We start from the raw sequence: 15,741 nt of genomic DNA on the forward strand, positions 1-15,741 counted from the left end.
AATAAGATTTTTGAAAGAAAAAAATATCTTAAAAACTAATTTTCATTGATTCAACCTCTTACAAAATTCAAAAGTTGATGAATATGAAGAATAAGAAGATTGAGGGAGAGAGAGAAGTAGTTGTGGAGAAAAATGAGAGAATGGATAGAGAAGATGGTACGGATTTTTTGATCAATAGATGGAGAAGATGGTTGATGTATGAAGAAGGATAAAACTGTTTGTTGTCGTAATCATCTTTTTGAGGAATTCCATGTAAAAGAGCCAATGAGATTGGATAAATCTAAGGAAAGAAGTTTCCTTCAAAGGTGGAGCAGCAAAGTTAAATCCCTCATAAAATTACCAGGTGGCACTCTGTCCTAGTGGACCCACAAATTCAAAACTTGCCTGATTGATGATTCACAAAGTGGTGGAGCAAATGATCTAGAGGTAGGGGTCTGAAAGTATTCCACGTGGCTTTTTTTTTGTTGTGCGGAGGGAATGTGATCAAACTCTGCTCCATCTATGCAGCAAACTTCTCTGACATGTCCTTTATTAAATTTTCCATATAATGTGACTGCACGGCACTTCAAACTTCAGACGGTAGGGACTACCTTTTGAAAATTCAGCCCTTCTTTATTTTCCTTGTTTTAATGGAAACTTCATCTAAAATTGAAAATTCTGGATATTTAATTAAGTGGGATTTTATTGTCACACCAACTTTTGCTAATGCCACCTCAATTCATATTAAATCATCAAAGAATTAGCCCACATCTTGGGTGGCATTAGCAAAAAGTTAGTGCTGCAATAGAAGCTCTCTTAATTAAACTTGGTTTTATTTATTAGGACTAATATTAGCACAGAAACTTGGGCCGACGAAACCTAAATCCAATGGGTTGAATCGAACCTTGGGTCAGATTTGGGCACAGTTAGTTAGGATTTGGGCAAAACAAATTTTTGACCAAATTAAATTGAGTTGGGTTCGGGTATAGACATCACGTAATCAGATTTGCGTGAACCTAAACTTAATATGATTATAATTTAAAAATATTTTTGTTTCTTTCTCATTCACAATTCACATTTCAAAACTTTAAATGATGATCATCATCATTTTCTTTACATGTACTTATGATTTTATATATATGAACATTGAAATATATTTCTATAATAAATGATTGCAAATTTTATATTATTTTATATACCACCTATTTTTATATAAGTCATTATTATTATTAAATTATCTAGTAGTAATGAGGAATGAATTAACCGACTTGGGTAAGGCTTGGGTTGAATATTTCATGCCCAAGGTGGGGTTGGGCGTGGGCGCACGGGTTGGTGTTTGTTAAGTATGAGTTGGGTGCTGGTTGATCCCCAACCCATCTAAGTTGCAACCCTAACTATTAAATATTAATAAATGAAATATGAAAATGTCTCTCAAAAGAAATTACAAAATTATTTTTAAAACCTAAAAGTACCTAAAAATAAACTAAATGGAAAATTGTGACATAAATGACAATCAAAGGAAGGTATAATCTTGACGATCAACCTTTCGTTTTTAGAAAAGGGTCTGTCGATAATAAATTTTACAAATCTATCTCAAGATTTTTAGAATAAGATCGCAAATGATTTTATTGATTTTGATGAAATAGAGATACAAATCTCAGTATTTTCTTCTGATTAACAATCAAGTACAAAAATAATAGTAACACATGTGTAACTTTATTCTCTCCGAGCTTCATGTATGATTGACTGATAAGGTTGCTTTAACGGTGATTTTGTTTGTACTTGATCTTCTGTAGAGGTTTTTCTAGATTTTTCTTATCTCTGAGTTTCGCGTTTTATCGACTAAGAATGATTTATTGACTTCTGAAGAAGGACTTTTGAGCTTGATCTTTTTTAGAGGTTTATATTGATTTTTTTTTTCTCTTCGAACTTCGTCCTTTATTGGTTGAGAATAATTTTTTAACTTTTGAAGAAGGGTTTTTGAACTTAATCTTTTATAGAGGTTTATATAGATTTTTTTTTCTATCTGGACTTTGCGTTTTACAGTTGAAAATGATTTCTTGACTTCTAAAAAAGGACTTTGAGCTTGATTTTCTCTCTTGAAGAGCTTTGCTTCATCTTTAGAGGAGGGCTTGAAAGTTTCTACTTCTCTAGAAAGAGAACTTTTGTCTTCTGAGAGAAAGTGATCTAGATCCCCCTTTTAATTGAGGGAGACATTGGTATTGATAGACTTAAGTATAATTTAGTTTTTCAATTATGACCTGACTTAAAGAGATTTATTGGTTCATCTAAAGGAAAAATTTGTCCAAATCCAATTTTAAGGATTCTATGAATTGTTGGTGAGTCAAACCCATTTATTTAGGTGTAGGTCTCAATACTTAATGTGGATCACTTGACTTTGTTTAGATCATGGGTTTTATCTGTGAAAACTCAAATCATAACCATACGAGACTCATTATAAATAAGGACTCTATTGGACGTGTGAGTCCATTTTTTTTTATGTAGGGACTTTCAATTGATTTGTAAAAATTTATGAAGACTTCCTCAAAATTTCGATGCATACAAAGTCCTATCTTAAAACAAACATGTTTGATAATACATCGGATTAAATCTAATTACTATTGCATCATTTCAAAATTCCTCATGATTTGATCTGAACTTGATATGCTCATGTCTCTAAAATCAAAGTGGACAGAAAGTTTGCTATGTTGATCATTTTACGATAATGTATAATAGTATAATAGATTGTCCAATATGATTTTCTTGTAATTACATTGATCCAAGTAAAAGTTAAATTCAGACGTACCTCACATCTGATTCATGATTTAATCTGATCCAAGAATTAAAGATTCAAATCAAGTTTTGGGGTTCCAAAAAAGTTTTGATCTGATTATATATATAAAAATATATATACATTAATTATAAGACTTTTAGTGTAAATATTCCATAGGTTTAAGGCAACCGAAAAAAAATGACCACTTTTATGTTTTTAATACTCAAAATAGGACTATTTGCTACAGTAACCTATGTTTTTTTTTTTTTTATAGAAATGCCCTCACGTGCAATTTTTTTAATAAACTCTTGAAAAATAATCTTCTAAATTGTAACTTCCTCCCTCCCAACATTTTACAACAAAGAGAGAGAGAGAGAGAGATTCACTCTCTCTACCAAAACCTATCAAAAAGTCATTGGAGGCTTTAGATTTGAGGAGCAATAGTGAGCATGGTAGATCTACGAAGATTTCTACCAAAGCTATCAATCTCTCCTTTATTTCTTTCATTTTTTTAAAATCGTTTATATATTCTTATAATCTTTATATATTTTTCTTCCACAATTATATAAATAAAAAATGGTAGCAAAAAAAAAAAAAAACATTAAAAAAAATATTGATTACGCAAAATTTTTATGATTTTGTTCATAAGGTTCATCTAATGTCGAACCTCGACATGGGAACATCTTATATCATTGAGGCTCAACGGTACCTTCTGTCAAACCTCGATGAATTTGTCTAGTAGAAGTTTCTGTAAGTGGAAAATATTCACGATGTCGGACCTTGACAATAGGTATCGTTGATCCTCGATGCTATAATTCATGTCAACGTCAATGTTTGACATAGGGTAAATTTTATGAACAAAACCATAAAAATTTTGTAAATCTTTTTTTTTTTTTGTTTTCTTGTGCTACCATTTTTAGTTTATATAACTACGGATGAGAAATGTATTGAGCATATAAGAATATATAAATAATTAAAAAATAAAAAATAAAAGAATTAGAGAAGAGATTGATAATCTGTGGTGGAAATCTTCAATAGATTGTGGATCGAACACAAGAGTGCGTAGATCTACAAAGTTCATTATTGGTCCTCAAATCTATAGCATCTTTGATGTATTTCAATGACATTTTGGTTGGTTTTGGTAGAGAGAATGAATATCTCTTTGTATTTCGATGGTATTAAATGTTGGGAGGAAGGAAGTTACAACTTAGAAGATTATTTTTCAAGGGTTTATTAGAGAAATTATTGGTGAGGGCATTTCTATCCAAACAAATGAGTTATTATACAAATAGTCCTATTTTGAATATTAAAAATAAATAAAAATAAAAAAAAGATGGCCATTTTCTATCATTGTCTTATGGAATTTTTATGCTAAAAGTCTCCAATTATATGTTTACATTTGTTGTGCACTTTTTCCTTTGTTAGATAAGATTTAAATTGATTTGAAACCTGTATTCCATAATAAATAAATTGAAAAAATTACTTGGAGGACCCTGATGGAGGGATTTATTTCTAATTAATCCTTAAGTTGCAGGGCTTCTCTTAATAGTCTGTTTAGTAAAAAATTCTTTCCAGTCAGTCCTTGAACCTCATTTCTCACGATTGAAATGTCAAATGTGCCTTAATCACACCATTTTCATCTAAAAAGTGGATTTTTGGTATCCCAATTGAATTTCAAAGATTCCATTTGGACGTAAAGGATTTGAGAAGGAAGAACAAGTCATTTCCAAACATTTTGTAGACGTATGTAAAAAATTAGGAATTTTTCAAAATTTTTGTTCATTTTTGGATGAAAATCGATCAACGATGGTTCTTTTGTTTTGAAATCATCTAGACAAGTAGTTATGCAAAGTTTTTAGTCAATTTTCCCGTATGTTTTAGTCGAAAATTTTCAAAATGGGTGAGTTTTACAAAGTCAAGTTAGACAATTTTTAAAAATTGTCAAGTTCAACAATAAATACAATGTCAGACTTGATAATAAAAAGTGGTGAGCTCGACAATAATTAATGGTGAGTTCGACAATAAAAATATTAACTACGATAATAACACTTTGTTTGGATGAAGAGAAGAGAACATATTCTCTCCATTTCTCTTGTTTGGGAAGTTAAGTAAGGAGAGAATAGAAAGTTTATAGAGAGAAAAAATATTCAATTTTGTTCTCCCCAAATTGGAGAGAAAGTGAGAAAATAGAAAAAAAATTACTTCATATTCTATTATTTTCTCTTCTATCTATCCAAACAGAACGGAGACAAAGTTGCATTTTGTTCTCTTCTTTTTATCTTCTCTTCTCTCTATTTATTTCGATCTAAATCTATGTTACCTGATTCATGGGTTGCTTGGTTCGAATTTGGGTCGTGGTTTGCCACTCGAAAATGAACTTGATTTGTTAGGGTAGACATAGTTGAGGGAATTTGAAGGTTGAAGTGATTTGTAAGGTGAAAAAGAGATTGAAGATGACAGATTTTGGGAAGAAAAGAAAAATCAAGTTTTTATATTTTATAGGTTGAAGATGAGGGTATTTGGTCATTTTTCATCATTCTATTAATAAAGACCATAATCAAAGGGACATGCTATCAATTTAAGATTTTTGAGGAATGTCTCAAATATTAGCAACATGTGGAGGGGCATCTAACAAATTTTTGAAAAATACAGTTCGCTGAGTTTGTTGCATTTCACAAATTGAGAGCGAACCGTATTGCGAACTAGATTGGTTCGAATCGATTCACGCTTCGGTAACTCACCAATGAATTAGGTAACCATAATCCAAATGGATTGTAAATTAAAATTAGTGAGAATAAAAGAGGTGATCTCACAATTATGAGAGTTTATTAAAAATAAAGATTTACCCAACAGACCCAATTGTTGCACTTTTATTACAAAATCTCCCTTGGAGTTCTGACAACTCCATGGGAACCTAACTTTATAAAGTTTGTTACCCAGCAAACCTTTGAGTCCATATCCACGTCATAAAATTCAAATTTATGGGGTTAATTTGTTACTTAACATACCTTAGAGTGGATTCTATAATTGCATCAATTTGTGGCATTTAAAAATATGATGTAATAGCCCTAGGTTATAAAGGATAAAATTTTAAGAATTTTTAAAATATATATAATTTTTTTTTTTTTTTTTCACTATAGAATTTTAGTTTTAAATTTGGGAGTTTGGTAATCGTCCATTTTCAACACTTACGATGAAGCTCAAAAAAGGTTTTTTTTTTTTTTAATTATTATTTTTAATATTTTTCTTTGAATCTGATTTTTTTCCATGAAATTTAGAAGGCTGTGGTGTTGAATTGTTAATTTGAAAATCCATGTGGGCCCAACTACCCTTAGTAAGATTAGAAATCGTACTAAGTTAGTCATTCTAGTATATTTCATAAAATAAGGGTTGATCATGTAACAAACTTGATACCATAAGGGAGTTTTTTAATAAAATTGCAACAGTTGGGTCTGCCAGTAAATCTCTCTGTAATAAAATAAAAGGTTTACTAGATGGACCATCAACCTATCGATCATAATTTAAGGACTATTTAAAAAATTATATTCCTCTGTCAGGGCCCTCCAAGTAATTTTCCCTAATAAATCCGTACCTAATTCTACAGTATCAACTGCAAATGTCAACGAAAATGTGCCAGAAGTCCATGTACAAGAAAGTCTTGAAAAGAGAGCAGCAACAAGAAACTGCGGTCGCGATCGAGAACGGTGTCCCACGTTTATAACAATACTACGTGTTTACGTGGCACATTTTTATTGGGGTTCAACATTTTTGCGTGAACGGCTTGATTAGGAGTCCAAGGTATTTTAAACACCAACAAATGCATGCCACGTACACATCTAAACCTATTTTGTTGGAATGGGATACTACTATATTAGATCTTAAGTCAAACTGGAAACCTAAAACTAAGTCTTTCCCTGCAAAGAGTGCTGGAAACCTTGCAGTCAAGGTAGATGGACATAAGGGTCCACTTGCTGGACTTTACACATCTTTATTATAAGAGTCATGATCCTTATTAACAATTTGGAATACGTCAAAAATTTGAATTCTATTCAATTTTAGATTGCAAAAGTCCTATCTAAAATTTGGTCAAATATTTGATAAATGAAAAATATATTGCATATGCTTCATGTGTACATTATCTGTTTCATTTCACAAATTCAAAAATCAAATATTTGACCATATGACAATGATGTTAATAGTGATGGTGATGATGAAATTGATGATGGTGAAGGTGATGGTAATAATGATGGAAGTGATGATGAGGACATCAAGGTTATTATTCTTTAAAAGACCAAAGTTAATGGACAAATCATCAATTTAAAAAATTAAGGTGTAATCTTAAATAAATGTAGAGGGTCATGTCATTATTTGTTTAAAGATAAAATAGACATTTGTCACGTAAATATGAGGATTCTTCCAAACTTTTGAAGCATGCCCACTTCAAAGTCGACTTGTATTACATGTCACAATTTACAAGTTTACATTTTGCAACATACAACAAGTTATAGTAGTATTTTTTTTTTTTTTTACAATGAGTTTAATAAAAATTCATAAAAATCGCATTTTATTCTTTTCAAACTTAAAATCCGTAAATTATTTAGAATAGTTTAATAATCTAGAGAGTAATACTTTCATTGAAAAAAACAAAAATGAAAAAATTCATGAATTTTCAAGAATTAAACGAGAGATTGTTAAAAGGGTTGTGATAATATGACGCCCGTCTCTGACATACCCCAACCTATGCCCCCCTTCACAAAACTGTAGATAGTTTACCTTAGGATACACAAACAAAGATTTATTATTCTACGTATCGGTCCTATGATAGGGGCATAGGTCATAGGGGGCGTCAGAAATCATTATTGTTATTATAAATATATCAGACATTGATGGCTATATACTAAGTAAGGGTGTCATTGGTTTGGTTGGATCAGTTCAATTTTTATCAATTTTGGTTCAAGTATGAGATCCATGGAACCAAACCCAATCCTACAAATACCCAGTACTAGATACCCATTAAGATAGATAATATTTTTTAATGAGAAAAAAAAATTATAAGTGTAACAATTTAACTTGTAATTCCTCAAGTGAAAGTTATGATCAATAACGAACTCTTCAAGCAAATCAAACTTTTAAGAATAAATTGTAGATACGTATGTTAAGGACTATTTATTTGTTGGTTAATGCTGAAAAAAAAAAGTAAAAATAAATTAAAGAATTTACGTTCTCTTTATATTTTAATTTAGTTTAAGTACATTTACTTTATTATATTTTATTGTTAATTAGTATTTAATTAGACTAATAATTTTTAAAATAAATTTACTAATCAGGTCCATAATGGTAGACCCAAAACTGCCATCTAATCGATTTCGGGTATATCGGTTAATTGGGTACCCATTGGCACCCTTAATACTAAGTGTTGGGATCTTGGACTCGTGCTTGACCATGTAAACTTGAAATCCAACCATTGAGATTTATCCTAAGGGATGCATGATATAACTCCAAAATATGAATTTTAACTCTACCATTGGATCTTGTGTGTTTATCAGTAGAGATTTCGTGTGTGTTTATACATTTCTACCACATAGGCTAAACATTGATATAATTGGGAACCCAGACTTAAATATAAAGAAGATAGAATGGCCCAATGTATCAAGTATAGGCTGAAGGTGCTAGCCTACGAAGTTCGTTAAAGTATGTGAATGTTGATACCACGGTCTGGATTCAAAACCCACCTTCACCTTTAAAGTTGTAACTAACACTACAAAATTTTAGGTTAGGTTTTTAGCAGGGGTCAAAAACCGCCGCAAATACCAAAAAACCGCAGCTATTACTAATAGCGATGGCCACGTGTACCGCCCCTATAGGTGGTGTAGCTAAAGGCCATATGGAGTCATATAGTGGCAGTCAAAAACCGCCGCTAATAGATTGTATTACCGTCGCTATTGATATGAGTGTCCTACAAACAGAAACCGCCGTTAATAGTGTATTACCAAGAAAAATAGGAAGAACTCAATTTTTTATTTATAGATAATTGCTAACTGATTACATATCAGAATAGTGAAATCAAGGAGGTCAGTTCTGTTTCATGGTGTTTCCAAAAAATCTCCCCTGGTGTAAAGTTATTTACTGTAATAGAATTGTGTTTGCTGCATACAGGAGATTGAGGACCACATCGCACAAGCTCATGGGGATCGGTTAAGAATTTATATAGAAACTTTATTTACTACTAAAACAAGTTAGATTCACTAACACCTCATACAAGGACTAGCACTAAAGAGAAAAATTTGTCGAGTTGTTAAGTTGAGTCAATATAAGGTTCAGCATTCTCACATGAGTCATAAATGAGAAAACAAAAGCATTCATGATATGAAAGATTTCTTAAAAAATTATCATGAATGCTAGAGTCATGAGAACTCACCTTTATATCCGATCGCAAAAATGGGCTGAAATGCAAATGATAGTCACATAAGTACCACTAGAAGGAAACATCGATTACTAAGACTAATTTTTCAAGTTGGGAGAATAAGAACTTGGATTCCCAATCCTTGATGTACACTTGTACAGATGCCCGGTATTTGGAACCCCATTGAATGGGTCCAACATAGATCTCTAAGGTGAAAGATAAAGATCAACAAGGGAAAATTTCACATTTGGGAAATCGGGATCTCTCTCAATCTTCCTTATGTATAACAGCTAATAAAACAGAAAAGAAAATAAAGATTTGTCTCAACCTGCTTTGACTCATCTTATTCGGGAAAACACATTGAGGGTTGTTATCGTCTCTGCTAAAGCAGTCCAAAATCCTACTCTGCAAGCATTGTGTATGCAGTGTGCTGGAGCAACCATCCATTTTCTTGCACTCTTTTGTAGCAAAGGTCACAGCATTAAACATTTCATCCAATTTCCACACCTATTTCAAAAGTAGAAAGTAAACATGTTAAAAAAAGGGTAAATGGATAAATTTGCAGAAGTTTTAATAAAATTAGAATGCAAGTTATTCTTTCTGATACTTGTTTCAATGGAATATAGCTTTGAATTAATAAAATTAAATTGCTTACCTTCAACTTCTTGGAATCTACTATCTACGAAATTATCCAGCCACTTTGTTGCATAAAATAGAAAATGCTTTGTTTAATCTTTTCCAATGTGTCATCCATTGGCACTAGTATCTTAAAGGCCAAAATGAAGCATGATGAACAAATTGAGAAGCATCTGCTATGAAGGTAATGCATGTCCAAAATGAACAAAACCAGTATAGTAGTGTTTAAGATATTATCTATTGAATGAAATAGAAAGAATAACAGGAAGGATGTGTGCTGCCAGAGCAAGCATAATTATGCTACATAGCAGTATAAAAATGCAATGCGAGAATGCGAGAATCTGAGAATCAAATGGATAACAGTGTAGTATTTTTATAAGAAAACTTTTTTAGCCTAAACAGGTCCTTTGAAAAAATTTATTTCCAGAAAAAAGATCAGCCAAACAAATTTGATCCAAATGAGCCTTAAAACTTAGAGAATCAGAGAAGTATTCTCAAAAGAAACACAATCACAACCAATCCAAGAAAACACCACTAACTAAATGACTTAATTTTTTTTTAAATATCAGAAGTTAGCATACTTTACATAAAGCAGCAAATCAGATTGTCACAATGTTAATTAATGAACACAAATAGCTTGGTAATATATTCTAATTAAAAATGTTATGAGAACATCAAGGGAACTAATGAGAGTACCTGATGAAAAAACTGATCTAATGAGATCCCCACACCAACATTCTGAAAGCATATGGACATCTGCCTTTGTTTACAATTCTCTGAAAGAAATCTATGCAACCATCTTGGAGCTTTAAATGTTCACCAGCTCGTCTTATATCTTCTAGACTTAAAACCACTCAGAAACTTCGACCCAATCACTCCTGAATTCACTATTGTCTCAACTCTTGAAAGTTGTTCTAATGTTTTGCATAGGCTCTCATAGTTAAATCCCTCATACCAACCATGCCTGTTGTGCTCACTCTACCCAGGCCCACGTTACCACCTTTGCCTATTTGCCTACTATTCCAACATTGCCCAAGCTAACCTGGCCACCATTACCAAGCACCCAATTGCCTTCTTTGCCTAACTCTGCATTACCTCCACTCCCTACATTGCCTACAATGCCCACAATTCCAAAGGTCACATTGATATAGTTATTCAACAGCATAGTTTAGACTTGATCAATAAGTATTGGATAAAAGAGACCAAAGTGATCAGCAATACAAGATCACAATGTAATATTTTATCACATTTCAACTTTCAACACAGCAGTATTAGCATATTATTGATTATGTACTGGTGGAGATAATAAAGAATACTAAGAGGACTTTGGGGCAGTAGCGAAGATTATAGAGGAAGTGGTGGCTATTAGTAGTAGTGGCAAAACAGAAGGTTATGGCAGCAAGGGTAGTGGTGCCTATCTAGCCAAACCATCTAACCCGACCAAACCTAACAAGAATTGCTTAAATATACCTCCCTTGCCCAATGAATTAACATCTTCATTGACACCTCTGTAAATGTTCCTTGCAAGCTTTCTAAATTTTAGAACACCCTATAATTTTTTACTCATTACTAGGACAAAGACTATCCAAGATTTTATATTCAGTTTTAGGCACATTACAACAAAAAGATTTTCAACAAGCAAAATAAGACTTAACGGTATTACATAATTTTTTAAAAATTTTGCATGCAAAAAAGCTATTTTTGAAACAACTAAATCCATTATAATGATATAGAAATTCGATTAGATTCGACAGGACTCAAACTGCAAGGAGATACCAATCCAGACTAAGGCTCATTATGGGGAAATAAACACCATGCCTAACCCATTTGGCATTGGGAAATTTCAATCCATTGATGAAACCTGCGGGTCAAGGACTGAACCCATTACCTCCCACTTGTGTACACACCAACATCTGAGTTATCGAGTGGGTGTAACAAACACATTCTCTCAACATTCCATCATGACCTCTTGGGCCAGTAGGGTTTTCCAAATGAAAAATCCTTATGCACCTTGCTCTGCAGGTCCAATAAGTTATATAAGTCATGTATTGTGGATGAGGATGCAAGTGGTCTCACCTATGTAAGAATGTAACCTTCTTATTGTCGGTTGGGGGCTTGCTTAAAGCCCTAATTACCTTTCAAAAAAAAAAGTTAGATAAGTTATGAGCACAACACTTGGGATATACCAACAAGATCATGCTCACCCATAACCATAAAACAGGACAACTTGTTAATATGTTGAGCAAAATACTGCAGAATTTTATTGCATTATAATTCATAGTCTAATACAAGTAATCAGTTTTTAAGAAGAAAAAAAAAGATGACTGCAACAACAATACACCCATTAACCTAGCTCTAACAGGCTTCGAACAATGACATTTAATTTATTAATGTCGTAACAATAAATTGCACTTGTCAATCAGGAAATACAACCAATATGAGAACTGTGGCCTATGTTGGATATTAATAACAGTGGTGAAAACTAACCAGGGATCCCACTCACTATTTTTACTATACAAAAAAAAGTTTGGGAGAAAAGGAAAATAATAAAAAATTAAACAAAATTATATATATAGGGAAATGTTCAGCACCCAACCATTTACACAACCATTTGCCCAACATGTTTTGTCCTACATGGGTTAGAAGTTTTGAAATGGGATGATTTTTGGTGAGGATGATCTCTACGGTTAGAAGATCATCCTCACCAAAAATCAGCCCATTCCAAAACTTCTAACCCATGTTTACAAGTTGAAAAATCGTGGACCATCCAATTGGGAAAACCCACCCAATTTGGTGGAGTGTTCTCCCATATATCCTTCAAGGAGTTTAGAGCAGCAACTACACAAGGAGAAGCAAAAGAGTGTACACTATAAGCCTAGTCACAAAAAACTGAATTGGTTCAATCAAAGCCAAGTATGGATCACTGATTAGATCTTAAGATAAATGCCCATGGGATTGTCTTCGGAGTCAAGACTCTGATTCAACAAAATGTCTGGCATAACAATGACATTTACTTAATCAAATTGGCTAGTTTTTCTTTGTGTCAAATGTGTTCTCAACAGTATACAAAGTATGATCTAATAACACAAAACGTACCATATTTGAATTCTCTAATGGATAATTGATGATAAACTAGAGACGACAATGATACTACATACCATCCGACATGTTAGTCACCGCCATTACAGCCGAGAGTTGGACCATAAGAGCAAGCAATGAGGCCTGGATTGTTCGGTCCATTGGTCGAATAAACGTCTTGAAAATCATTGTTTTGGACATGAATTCTTCTATGAGAGTTCTCAAAATCAAGGATAAAATATCTGGGATACCTTGAAGTTTCTAATTATATTGGATGGAAGAAGTTGTCCCTCTCAATCATACGTTTCTAAGCATTGTTTACCATATAAACCAACTCAACAATTGTAAAAAATGAACCCCAACGAGTACATTGGCATTATCAAAAAACATTTCTGTTGCTGGAACATCTATATCAGTGGCCAACATTGACAGCCTAATGTATTCCTCCTCAGTACATATGAAGGTCAGAAGAGTTCTAATGATCTAAAAACACATAATACTCTTGTTGAGGTATGAGTTCTCACATTAATAACATATATAAGTCACACACCAATTCTTTTCCTACCCAACATGGGATTAAAATCTCCACAAGAAATAAGTATGAAAGCATTGAAGTAAGCAATTTTTTTATAAATTTTTCATAGATCATTGAAGCAAACAAGATCTTGCAGTGTTACAAGGGAATGCAAACAATCTTTATTATAATGAATGCAATTGTTTAGAATGTTAGAGCATCCTCACTACCTCATCTCAACTACGAAAAAATAAATCTAATTCACGATTTAAACATTCGAAAAAGTCGAGATGGTTGAACGAATAAACTATGGAACGTGTTCTACATGTTTTAGATGGTTGAACTATCAAAAAGAATAGTGTATCCACCCTGTTACAGTGTAGAAAATTAACATCATATATTCCTCATCCCAAATATTTGGAGAAAATGTACAGAAAATATAAGAATTCAATCAAAGAAAATCAAACTGAGCTATTCGATCTTTAATCAAAATCTAAAAAATGATTTGGAAGTTTTAATCTTTAAAGGAATAGCAAATCTAAAATTGATTTGAGCATTTTGATCTTTAAATCAATCTATAAACTGGAACAATTGAGATCGATTTGATCTCCAATTAAACCAAAGTGGAAATCGCCATTTGTTCTCAAATCAATCTGATAAAATCGAATGAGAAGATACACAGAGAGAGAGAGAGAGACGAAGAAGACGATACCTGTTAGAAAGAGCAGATCGATTTCCGTCATTAATACCGAAAACCTTAGAACCCTAGCTGGAGAGGAGAGGAGAGAGAGACGATACAAAGAGAGTCGAGAGAGACGTTCAAATCGAATCAGTAATTTTCGCGCGATGCAGAGAGAGGAGAGAGAGAGAGAGAGAGAGAAGTTCGAGGCGGAATTAAAAAATTGGACCTTTAGCGGGAATTTTGGCCGCCGCTAAAATGTTGTCGTTAAAGAGCGTACCTTTACAAGTAAGCTAAAACAAACTTTAAAGGTAAGTCAATTTGAATCCAATCAAGTTAAGAGGAGTTGACACGCTCAAGTTTCGAGTCAATTCATGAGGTTTAAAATTGTGCTAGACCTAGGTTGTTGGATCCTCCCAATTATATGATTTGTTTTGGGTTTGTGGAATACAAACACCATATGCCCCACAGATGTGTGAACCTAATAGTTGCAGTTTGCTGATATTTTCTGTTGGGTTTGATGAAGTTAAAATATGAAGGTGTAAAGTATTTGCTTGAGAAATTTGATTGCATAAACGTAAAAAAGAAAAATAACTAAAGAGAATTTCAATTATGTATCTATTCTTTCCCTTATCTTAAAAGACATTTCCAATCTCTCCATAATCATTAACTTATCTTTAGAACCTCTAAAGGGTTGGCTCAATGGTACAACTAGTGATAGAGGTTTGCTCCCTCTATTCGTGTGTTTAACATTCGATGTTCTCCTAACTTATCTTGTTGCCGTTGTGAAACTTCTGTGGGATCAGGGAGTGCGACTAGAGGGACAAGTCTCTACACCAACCTATTGTTTGAGTGACTCTATGCATCCACCTATTATTTTTCATCAAAGTAATTGAACCTCATTCGATATTCTTCTTCCACTCCCACTTCCCCTTCTGAAACCAAAATTGATATGGCAGCTCTACTCTTACAACATCTTCTTATTTTCTTGCATCTATGAGGCTTACATAAGATTTTGAGAGTAAGTTTACTTTCTACCAATTAGTTCAACTTTGGGTTGGTTCAAGAGTTGCTAGGAAATAAACCAACGAACGTTGGGCACAATGGTCAAGGCATCCCTCCAGAAAGAGAGAGATCTTGAGTTCAAGCCCCATCATTAGTCACATGTACTCGGGGTATCACATGTACTCAGGGGATTTGAATGAGATATGGTGCTCTAAGAGGCCAGTTGCCTCACCCTGCTAGTTGGGCTTACAGGTTTGGAGCCCTTTTCATAAAAATAAAAATAAAAAAAGGGTATTAAGAAATCACGACAAAAAAATAAAATAAAATAAATCAAGTGAAACCTTCATTCAATGTCAAAATTGAAATTTTCAATAGAGATTTGATAAGTTCTTATTGAATTAGTTTGGGTAAATTCGATAGAATCCTTCTGAGTAACATTAGAAATTTTTGATAACTTCTTATTCAATGAAAGGTTAAAAAATGGGTGGATGTGGAAAGTTTTTTGTTAGTGTCAATTTGGTCAATTGACCATTTCTTTTAATTTTTTTTCTTTTTAAGGTGGTGTTAAAATAAATGTTAATAAATGATGATTAATATTTATTTAAAATTGATTCAAATAAAATTAATTTGGTTTATTTTAAAAATGATATTTTGAAAGTTACTTTATGGTTGGT

General features: G+C 32.7%; 1 long non-coding RNA gene across 1 annotated transcript; it reads right to left on the bottom strand.

Moving 5' to 3' along the window:
• Positions 1-9,201: 9,201 nt before the first annotated feature.
• LOC147391533 (uncharacterized) lies at positions 9,202-14,257 on the bottom strand. Its single transcript, XR_015170231.1, has 4 exons — positions 14,096-14,257; positions 11,868-11,926; positions 10,488-10,904; positions 9,202-9,662 (listed from the first exon to the last, which is right to left on the bottom strand). It is a non-coding gene; the product is annotated as an uncharacterized LOC147391533 (long non-coding RNA).
• Between the last annotated feature and the right edge of the window lie 1,484 nt (positions 14,258-15,741).

Source organism: Akebia trifoliata, chromosome 11 (genome assembly GCF_017979445.1).
Source record: "Akebia trifoliata isolate Shusen 1 chromosome 11, ASM1797944v1, whole genome shotgun sequence".
In the NCBI taxonomy this organism is placed as follows: domain Eukaryota; kingdom Viridiplantae; phylum Streptophyta; class Magnoliopsida; order Ranunculales; family Lardizabalaceae; genus Akebia; species Akebia trifoliata.